Genomic DNA, 11,944 nt, shown 5'->3' with positions numbered 1-11,944 from the left:
ACAGAGAGGGGGGTTACAATTTGAGGGAACAGTTAAACTTTAAGACACTGGCTGCACGCATGACTTTAAAATGTCATTGCATCTCAATTGGTGGTGTGAAACTGTGGAATGGTATGAGCACGGAGCTAAAGCAATGTCCAAACATGATTCAGTTCAAAAAAAAATTCAAAGCAATGATTTTTAACAGGTACAGGGATAAGGGAGAGATTTAAGACGGAAAGTATGTATGTGTGGATATGGATATGTGAGTTGTACAAATATGGAGATATGGACGTATGAATTGTGTTGATGCATATGGTGGATGGATGTATTTTTGTATGGATGTAGGCTATAGTGGATATTTCATTTCATTTTTCGTTTGATTTTTGTTTATCCTCAGGAGACCAATTGAGGGGTGGCCCTCATTTGCAATGTTGTCGAGTATATATGGATAGTATAAATATAAATATAAAAATAATAATAATAATAATAATAATATAAAAAATTATTATAAAGTTATTGAGCTGTGGAAAAGGGGTTGGATCAAATAAGTTTATACTTCTTCCTACTCCTTTTCAGGCATATCAATTCAATATGTTATTTTTTGTTTATTTTTATTTGTGAAATCATTTGAACATATTTTTTATTGTATTTTCATGCTTTTAATTTGTCTTTTTTTGATATGTCTGAAATAAAATTGAATCAAACAATTGCATAGAAAACCGACGTGATAATGTTAAGTCTAGCAGTAATCATACATGCTCACAGTTTCAATAAGCACTACTCATAAAAGAGGGGTACTACAACTGCTAATAGGGATGCTAAAGGAACAGTAGAGCAGAGAGGTGTATATCTCCTGCTCTGTCCGCAGCTGGGAGGGACTGCTGCGCGAGGACTCTGCCGCCTGTCAGTGCTCTAGGAAGGGGGACAGGCAGGGGAGGCACCCGCTGATCGTTGATTAGAGTAAAGAGCGATACTTGAGCGAAAAAGTCACCAATAACACCAGAAAAAGTAGCTAGATTTGTCTCTGGTCGCTTTTTTGAAGAAAACGTCGCCAGAGGTGTCTGAAAAGTCGGTAAATATAGCGACAACATCGCTAAGTAAGCAACAATGGGACTGAGCTGCGGGCTTGAATTAGTTCTGTAGCGTTACGCATGCGCACGAGCTGTAGGCGTTTTTGGCCGATATGGGCGTTTTTGGCAGATATGGGCGTGTTTGGCATGTTTGGCCGAGCTGCACTGGTAGGCGGAAGCGGCTGCATCTAGACCCTTCTCTCCGATTCTAGCGAGTTTATCATGCGACTTCCGGTTCAGCGCTGCAGAGCCGCGAAATAATGTAAACAGCGGCAAACAATGAAGCACAATTGAATCGTAGGGAAGAAATATTTGTTTACAGAAAGGTTCTAAACGTAAAAGTAGTACGTTTAGTAAGTTAAGTACTAAGCCATTTGTCATTTAGTAGTTTGTTTTCGATAAACTAGCTTACATCGCTAACATCTACACACACCGTGGTCGCATCCTCTTATTACGATGCGGCAGTCAGACGCCCGCAACGAGGATGACATGAGAAAGTGGCTAGATTACGGTCATATTTAGCTGTCCCTTGGAGAAGATGGAGCCATGGTGAAAAATGTCAAGAGCACTGAGTCAGTACCTTCAGAGGGGTAAAGCGGGCTGTACTAGGCTACTCCAAGTAAAGCAGCTTCAATTGAGGAAGGTAAGACAATATGTTTTTTTGTTTTAAACCTACAATGATTGTCAATCATACAAGGGCATATTTCTCTATTCTAAAGTGTAATCTCAAATTATATCATCTGATAATCTTTCCCAATATACAATTATGTGATTAAATTAAGTTCAAATGATCAGTTTTCTATGTTTTGTCTAACCAGAAAATAGAAATAACATGAAAAATATCGACTCATGTGAAGTAGCATAATAAATGTTTGCAGCTACTTTAGTTAAAATAGCCTCTGACAACACTAAAACTTTGCGATTACTTATACAATCAATACCACTTCTATTTAAACCTAATCAAATTTAACTTGCTAACATGCTTTTTCGTGTATCACAGCACAACGAGAATAAGAATCGGCAGAATCTGGCAGAGGAAGAAAGTATGTACGTAAATGGATTTGAGGTAAGTGTGTACATCTTCTCTACATAAAAACAAAATATATCCCATTTGAAATGACTCCATACACAAAGACATTATGGCATTGGCAATACACCATGTTTAGTAGTTGCTCGCTCCGTTTAAGTGGAACACTGTGCAAGCAACTATTAAATGAGATGTACTGCCATCTCTGTGCATGGAGTCGTGTTTTACATTTACACAGTTTAATGCAACTCTTTTCCACAAAATTATTTGGAATGAAATAAGATTGACTAAATCTTACATAATCAACACATTTTAATATCAGTTCTGAGACTTATTCAGGATAATCTGTGATATTCAGTCTACTTCTATGTCACAGAAAGTACAAGTCTAATAATAACACTTTGATTCAAAGTAAGTTGTTTATTATAATATTCAGATGTCTGCCATCATTAATCAGAAATATTTAGAACTGCTGTAGGCCTACATGTATATTGATTCAACCACTCGATTGCTGCTTGACAAAAAATATATTTTTTCTTTCTTCTTTTTGCACAGTGGTCAGCAGAGGAGCCATGGCTGTCGGGAAGCCCTGATGGAGTGATGAACACTGAGTACTGTTCCAAGTGTCCAGCCTTGGAGAAATCCTCTGACGTCTCAGGAAGACCACTTCAGTAATAAGATCTCAGATGTGAACATGGGGGGCATTAAAATCACAATCACATGGGCCGCATGACTATTACATGAAGTGGTGGACAGTAAATAAGTTAAATTATTGAGTTCCAACTTTTTGAATGTCTGTACTATACTTGAGTATCTGCTTTTTTGGAAACTTATGACTTTCACTTCACTATTTTTCTAAGACATACATTTTACTTTTGAGACCACTACATTTCTGAGGCTAACAAAGTAAAACTTACTTTCAGTCTAAGAAAAGCTTTGAACTCAGCTGTGGATTGAGAGACAGCGAGATCCTCCCATGAGGCAGTTCTCCCTTTACTCACTGCCAATAAGGGCAGGGACACATTTCCTGGGAAAACCCACTGGTCCGTGTTTGTTGTTACGACAGTCACTCTTCTTTCAGGTGATTGTGCAAAATGTTGTACATTAAAATGTGTAAAGAAGTTGCTGTGTGGATTTTAGATTTTTTTTTAATTGCAATTGGCCAGACGCTCTGTCCCTCACGTAAGGAAACCGATTACAGTTCAGCGGGTACTGTAATCGGTTGCCTTACGTGAGGAACAGAGTGTCTGGCCTCAGCTGGTTTTCACAAAGTATAAGGAGAGTGTTATCAATACTTAGAAAAACAATTAAACTGAAAGAAGCAGAGCAGTGGCGTCTTAACGTGACGGGAGGAGAGTTTACCAACAAGACATATTTTCAATTTCCAGTTGGTGTAACCCCATCCCAGCAGCAATATTGCTGGGTGTAGCTAATGATGCAAATGTCTGTACAGAAATTGTGCCAAGTCTAAAGGCTTTCTATTTTAAATATATGCTACCTCGTATTGCAAATGAAATTCAGGCAGGCAGGTTGTCACTATATGAAATACAAGCAGCTTTGTAAAAACTAGATCTAAAACAGCTGTTCATTTCTCCCATCTTGCCCTAATGTTAAACATTCTGTTAATGTAGTTAAAATGTATTTCAAAGAAGAAAAAGTTTCCGGTAGTATGTTAACAATTGTTTGTTTTCACAAAAGCTGCTTCCAAAATTGCTTAATTAATATAATACATTTGAGGAATTAAAACAAAATATTTCTTTGTTGAATGCTGTTGAAATAAGTATGTTTTTAATAAACTTTGTGGCACTTTACTGTACATTTTGCATGTCTTTTGTAATAAGTACAAATTTAAAATGTTACTGTACATTTTGCATGTGTCTTGTAATAAGTAAACCAATTGACATTTAACTGTACATTTCTTGGGGGAAACATGAACTGTAACTATGGTCACAAAGGGTCCAGTCCTCCTCCCACTGGGTCACAGCATCTCAGTGAGTTTGGCACATCCACATCCATGGCTCGGTGCTGGGTGTTGCATTGTCACCTAGTAAAATAGAAAATTGTATTTCATTAATGCAGCCTACAAACAAAATAATAATTTCCCCACTGTAAACAACTCTTAGATAACATGTGCATTTACTATTTCCATAATCCACAATGATTGCAAATATCTGATCTGTAGGCTACTCAGCCTGATTGTGGTCATCATAGGCCTATTCGGCCCAATCTACATTAGTAGGTAGCCTATATTATTATCTGGTTTAACTGTTAAATAAGTAAAATATGTATGTTTACATAGAATTGAATGCAGAATTAATTAGGTAACACACGTTACATGATACATAATTTTCGTTCCGCCATAGTTTTTGTTGTTAGTAGGCTACAAATTGTTCACAAACTTTTTAATCAAACCAGTAAACAGAGGAGGCTGTTGATAGTTTGACATACCTGGATAGCACCCGGAGTGGTTTCTTCAACGTAGCTTCATAGCCAAGTCACTTCTCCGGGTAGGGATGCTATTCAGTTGGTTTATTTATATATAAAGTGGACGGAACAAACAACGGGGCTCCGCAGGTATGCTATACTAAGATCAAGCTAACCGGAAGTTCGATGACAGGATCAACAACAATGGCGTCTTCCATGGTTACGTTCCAAAATAAGGTGAATAGGCCTACTATAGACCAGTGGTTCTCAAAGTGCGGACCGCGGAAGCATATCTGGCGGCCCGCGGCCCGCATTGAATTATGAATTATTAAAAAAAAAAAAAAAAAAATTATCATATTTATTATTATTATTATTTTTTTTAAACGCACGGAGGGGATGCGTCCCCCGTAACAGTAAAAACAGTACAGGGGTCGAAACACTTAAACATCCCTCCTAATTGTTTGTATTCATTCCCCACTTATTAAACTTGCGAAGTTCGGCTGGCCTCTGCCTCTCGTTGCAGACGGCTGGTCAGCCTCCGGAGTGCAGCAGGCAGTGTAGTGGTCCCAATGTAAGTTGTTAGATAGTGAGCTTGTCAAGCCCAATACGATGCACTTTCTCACATTCAAGGTGAATTAGATTAGGTCAAGTGTCTAAGGATGGATGCTAACATTATCTGGTTTCTAACTCTTGCCTAAAGTTTAGCTAACAAACTAACGTTAGCTAGCTGCTGATAGCCATGGAACTATCTGCCTAGTTGACTGCTGATAGCCCACCCTGTTTATTTCCAATGTATAGTGTCATAATAGTTAACACTGCTGCTGCATCATGAGTAGTGAGTCCTACAAAAAAACACTCCAAAAGGTGATACGTTTTCAATGTGTAGAACGTTTTGAACAATAAAGTAGAATAAATATTTGAATGCAATACAGAATGCCTCAGTGCCTTGATTTATATTCCATTAGATGTGTGTCAATGGGAGCGAGTTGTCTTTTCCTTAACATTTCCACCATAAATAAATAAATACAGAAGACACAAATTACTGCATAAAAATTAACCAAAATGCACAAAATGAAGTGTTCGAACCTCAAATTTTTCTGGGGGACAACCCCCAGACCCCAGCTTTTAATGTGTGTTCCCCAATGTTGAAATGAGACCTAGCCCTTCATTTATTACTTTAAATGTGTTAATTACACAGTATTGGATGCAGACCAATACATGTAAACTGTAAAGACGCAAAGACGCTGGCCATTGAAATTATTTCAGTTTTATAATTTTTTTTCCTTCGGCGGCCCTCGGTCCAATGTTGGGTTCCTAAATTGGCCCGCAGCTATCAAAAGTTTGAGAACCCCTGCTATAGACTATGCATCTGAATAAACACACTGTTCTTACAGACAGCCTGTTCTCTGGTCAGCCTGCCCCTCCCTGTCTGCCTCTTAGCCTGTCTTTCCTCCACTTGTAATGTAATTTAGACGTCTCCCCCCACCCGGGAAGTAACTGCTTCCTTAAAGGCCTACTTCACCGGTTTGAATATGAAGGTGTATTGAATTCTGAGATCCTATGTAGTATACATGTGCGAAAAAAAATTAAATCGGTTCATTCTAGCCTGAGAAAAGGCAGAAAGAGTGTTTTTTTTAACCCTATATTTCTCTTTCTCGTGACATCACAGAAAGAGAAATATAGGTATGGGCAGAGATTTGTGTCAGTAGAACTTGAATTTGAATTGATCGACTTGAATATGAATTGATCAACCTGCATTTGAATTATTGATACTTGAATTCGAATTTATACACTTGAATATGAGTTATCCATTTGAATTTGAATTAATTATACTTGAATCTGAATTTTCTCTACTTGAATCTGAATCAGTTTATACAAGATCAAAATTCAAGTAGAAAAAATTCAAATTCAAGTAGAAAAAATTCAGATTCAAGTAGAGAAAATTCAGATTCGAGTAGAGATGTGCACATCCGGGTTCTTTGAGGAAGAGCAATCGAGTGCAGATCTCTGATCCTAGGCTACAGCGTCCGGGCGGTGACCGTTATTTAACGTTCTGGAAATATAAAGTCATAAATGAGTTTGTTTAATCATCGTCTGTGTTTTTGACCTCTTGTTTTATAATCGAAGTATCTTTTAGAACACTAATCACGTTTCAGTAATTAAAGTTAAGTTATTAATTAAGTTATATCGCCAATAGGCTATATCAATGAAAACAGACGGTCAAACAGCGTCCAATGAGCTAAAATCCTAAATACAATAAACAGTAACATGGCAAACTTATTTTTAGGTAAGCTAATTGATTATTTATTCATTTCTTCACACGTTTACATGTTTAGAGGCGAAGGATTCCTCCGACGCTCTCTGTCCGGCTTATCAGACAGCACTCAGCTGTTTTTTTTTGGAGCATTATGCTTAATTTCCTGCATTCTGGTGAATTTGTATTCACCAAACACCTTTCTTCAGTGCAAATGAACAGTAGACCTAGTGCGAATAGACCGAACTCTGATGTGTGACTTTATTATTGTGCCCCGCTGTGATCGCTCTCGCTGTCATCTCTCCTTGGAGGAGCAGGTGCGCAGGTGAACATTGCATCCGGTCTCTCTTTCTCTCTCTCTCTCCCCCCTGCGCTTAGCAGACAGAGGGAACGTATAGTGACTATGTTGAAGTTATCTAGGCTACTGCTTTGTGCCATTAACCTGGATTTTTAATGATAACTTGATGCTCATTAGTGCGCACCCCTCAGCACTCTGACTCTACCGAAGTGCGCATGGGAAGGCGGGGCACAAACGTAATCTTGTCCTGGGCACGGAGAAGAAATGTGACGGGCATATACTGTAGCCTATACAGTATAGTATATAGCCTATACGCTATATATATATTAGTGTATACATATTTATGCTCTGTCAAGTTGATGTGAGGGAGCAGGAGATGGGAAAGAGGACATAGGCTATGAGACTGTTTACAGAGCAATCACGGGAGCACAGGGCAAAGTGTAGGGGGGCGGAGAGGGGGTGCAGGCGGTGGAGAGGGGGGGTGCGGCCGCACCCCTATTACTTCCAACGTCCCATTTATATTCATCTCTTATTTATTGTAGCCTAAGCGTTTATGAATGACTGCACGTACAGTTGTCAGATCGCGAACAGTTAAAATAAATTAGGCCTAGGGCTATGTGTTTCAAAGGGCATCGTTTTTAGTATTTTTTTTTTAAACTCACAATGCCAGTATTCATAGGCTACTTTGTCTGAAGAACTGGGGCCTGTTTCAGGTGGTTTTGAGGCAACCCAGAGTTTGTTCGCTCTGAGTTAGTGGAAACTAACAGTTTCTGCAGCAACATACGCCGTGGGTCTACTGGATAGGTGATTTGACCTACTCTGAGTTTGTTTTCACTTTACGCTGTAGCTCCGACTGAAGAAAGAGTGGCACTGTCACAACGCGACCCTGTAGGACAGTTAAAGCAAAATCACTCCATAGAAATCTCAATCGGGATGTTTTTATCATTTCCTGATGATTTTACGTTTGCTTGTCCAGCTCAACTGACAGACAGCTGAGTGCTGTCTGATAAGCCGGACAGAGAGCGTCGGAGGAATCCTTCGCCTCTAAACATGTAAACGTGTGAAGAAATGAATAAATAATCAATTAGCTTACCTAAAAATAAGTTTGCCATGTTACTGTTTATTGTATTTAGGATTTTAGCTCATTTGGACACTGTTTGACCGTCTGTTTTCATTGATATAGCCTATTGGCGATATTATAACTTAATTAATAACTTAACTTTAATTACTGAAACGTGATTAGTGTTCTAAAAGATACTTCGATTATAAAACAAGAGGTCAAAAACACAGACGATGATTAAACAAACTCATTTATGACTTTATATTTCCTGAACGTTAAATAACGGCCACCGCCCGGACGCTGTAGCCTAGGATCAGAGATCTGCACTCGATTGCTCTTCCTCAAAGAACCCGGATGTGCACATCTCTACTCGAATCTGAATTTTCTCTACTTGAATCTGAATTTTTTCTACTTGAATTTGAATTTTTTCTACTTGAATTTTTTCTACTTGAATTTTGAACTTGTATTAACTGATTCAGATTCAAGTAGAGAAAATTCAGATTCAAGTAGCCTATAATTAATTCAAATTCAAATGGATAATTCATATTCAAGTGTATAAATTCGAATTCAAGTATCAATAATTCAAATGCAGGTTGATCAATTCATATTCAAGTCGATCAATTCAAATTCAAGTTCTACTGACACAAATCTCTGCCCATATATAGGGTTAAAAAAAACTTACTTTGTAAATATTACTGTGATTTCACAGTAAAAGACATCACAGTAATATTTACAAAGTAATTTTTTTTTAACCCTATATTTCTCTTTCTGTGATGTCACGAGAAAGAGAAATATAGGGTTAAAAAAAACACTCTTTCTGCCTTTTCTCAGGCTAGGATGAACCGAATTTAATTTTTTTTGCACATTTATACTACATAGGATCTCAGAATTCAATACACCTTCATATTCAAACCGGTGAAGTAGGCCTTTAAGTATGTACACTGTGTGCAAAATTATTAGGCAAGTTGTATTTTTGAGGATTAATTTTATTATTGAACAACTACAGTGCTCTCGGTCAATCCAAAATGTTAATGTCTTCTTGAAAGATGGAGACATTTTCCTGTACCACTGCTTGAAGAAAGTATCTTCTACAAACTGGCAGTAGGTTTGGGAGTTGATTTTGATCTTCAACCCGAAAAGGTCCAACTAGCTCATCTTTAATAATACCAGCCCATATACCAGTACCCCACCTCCACCTTGCTGGCGTCTGAGTCGAAGTGGAGCTCTGTGTCCGTTACTGATCCAGCCACAGGCCCATCCATCTGGTCCATCAAGAGTCACTCTCATCTCATCAGTCCATAAAACCTTTGAAAAATCTGTCTTGATGTTTCAACTTGTGTGTTTTGTTCAGTGGTGGTCGGGTTTCAGCCTTCCTTACCTTGGCCATGTCTCTAAGCACTGAACACCTTGTACTTCTGAGCACTCCGGGTAGGTTGCAGTTCTGGAATATGGCAGAACTGGAGGATAATGGGTTCCTGGTAGCTTCACGTTTGATTATTCTCAAATCTTTGGCAGTTAATTTGCGTCTTTTTTTCTCAATACGGTTCTTGCGACCTTGTTGGCTATTTGCAACAAAACGTTTGATGGTTCTGTGGTCACGCCCCAATATCTTAGCAATTTCAAGAGTGTTGCATCCCTCTGAAAGACTTTTTACAATTTTTGACTTTTTTGGCCCATTTTGCCCAGTTTTGAGAAACTGCCTAATAATTAAGCACACCTTGATACAGGCCCGGTTCTAGACAGTTAGATTAGGGTGGGCCTGCAGAAATTTTAGGTGGGCACACTGGGCAGAGAGACCGAAGATGCGAGCGTGCGCAGAGCGTGTAGCAAATAAAAATGCAAATAAACTTTGAGTGTTGCTGTGTGGGAGATTTGATTCTTGCATGTTTTTTTCCCAAATGTTTATGAATAACATATAATATACATTATATACAACATAATGTATCTTTTTTTTATCGCAGTATTAACTGTAGGCAGCCTGAGCTAATTGAAGAGAAAGCTTTGAGACTGGGCAACCTGGATGGTGGTAGAGCTATATACTATACAAATACCACACGACCACATTGTAGACGTCAGACATTTGTGTTTTGCTATGTCTCCGGTAAATATATTACATTAACATCTGGTTTCAGTGTGCAGCGGTAAGTGCGGTAAATGAATGTGACTTTGTGTGTCCGTCCTAAGAAATTTCCAGAAAAACAATAAAAGGAGGAGCGTCCTGGCAGATGAATGGTTAAGATGGACACCACATAACCACGGCATCCCCGGTTAAGCTAAACTTACCTTTTAAAAAGGTAAACTAACCTTTTTAAAGGGTAAACTACACTTTTTAAAAGGGTAACTACTCTTTTTTTGTGTACCTTATTGTAAAGTGTCACCGGGGCTGGGGTTGTTGGACCTCAGAAAAGGTTGATATGTTCCTAAAAACGCTGCGCAGCCAGGGGCTGCATCTTCGGGCTGAAGGGAAAATTGCAGCGGGTTGCTCTGGATGTGTGGAGACTAGGGGTGTGAACGTTTACAAAAATGTCTAACCGTGTACATGACGGATTTTTTTTCGTGTACACGGTTAACCGTGACGTCATTGTCTTCGCGCGCCCGCCGTCCTGTAGGCGCGCGCGCGCACACACACACACACACACACATACGCGTTCGTTCGCCTGTAAACACACAGTTGAAATGAACTACGCTCGTTTACACACCTCTTATAATAGGTCCATGGCACAAACACAAACACGTTCGCCTGACATGTGCGCCGTCATTATCGCGCTTCATTCATTTCCTGATTAATATAGCCTATCGCTTTCTACATGTCCACGTTCATGCAGGTTGAACAGGTTTTATAATGTTCGGGCTACTTACGAGCTTAGTTCACGTCAACCGAGTAACTTTAATCTTTAGGTTATCTTTCATCACTCTTCCGTGACTGTGAGTCGAGCACCGGCACGGCGACTCCCCGTGTGTGTGTGTGTATGTGTGTGTGTGTGTGTGTGTGTGTGTGTGCGCCGATACACACACTCACACACTTACCGAGGGACAGACCGATTCGGCAGACTAGCTTTTATCATCCCCAATTAGTTTAGGCCTACTAGTGATGTAAAATCAATAAATGCGTGTCTCCAGAACATATTTAAAAACTTTGAAAAAAAGAAAATTTTAAATTTGAAGATTTTTTTTTAAACGGTTTTCGTTTATTGATTTTTCCTAAACGGTTATGATTTACTAAACGGTTACACGTGTACACGTGCACACCCCTAGTGGAGACACCAGAGTGATCAGCCGTTGGATCTCCGCACGGGGCAGTACTTTGCCTGGACGGCCTGGTCTGATAGCACGTCCAGTGGGGAGAAGTGCCGAAGCACGTATGCATTTATGTAAACCGTCTGGCTTCGCGCACGGCGAGGCTGTTGGTTCGCAGCGAGAATGTGTTGTATTAATTTACAGCCATGGTTTCTCACACGCGCTGACTTTTTAGCAGGTGGAGCCGCTCTGGATGAGGTTCAGCTGAGTTCAATTAAATCTGTTTCCTTGATATCTGTGAAATGCCACAGGGTTGTTGATGTTTTTTTATGTGTAATACTATAAACTCATGTGTGTGGAAAACATAAACGTGTAATTCATTAAAAAAAATGTTTAGTCTATGTTTATTGCGCCAGTGGTCCGCATTGAGCATTGTTTTATTTTATTCGAAAAGTGGAGGAAATAAATTTCCCTGACGCGGCGTGATCACTGACGATTTGGTCGCTAAGAAGGTTGTAAGAGTGGATCAGCTCCATCTTACAGTTATGTCTTAGTGAAAGAGCTACTTTCGCTAAGAACAAATCTGGGAAAC

General features: G+C 39.2%; 1 long non-coding RNA gene across 1 annotated transcript; it reads left to right on the top strand.

Moving 5' to 3' along the window:
* Positions 1-1,310: 1,310 nt before the first annotated feature.
* LOC307248811 lies at positions 1,311-3,793 on the top strand. The gene is made up of 3 exons (XR_013844812.1): positions 1,311-1,695; positions 2,053-2,118; positions 2,635-3,793. It is a non-coding gene; the product is annotated as an uncharacterized lncRNA (long non-coding RNA).
* Positions 3,794-11,944: the final 8,151 nt, after the last annotated feature.

This window comes from Ammodytes marinus, assembly GCF_949987685.1.
Source record: "Ammodytes marinus genome assembly, chromosome: 3".
NCBI lineage: Eukaryota > Metazoa > Chordata > Actinopteri > Uranoscopiformes > Ammodytidae > Ammodytes > Ammodytes marinus.
This window is presented reverse-complemented; position numbering and strand designations above follow the sequence as displayed.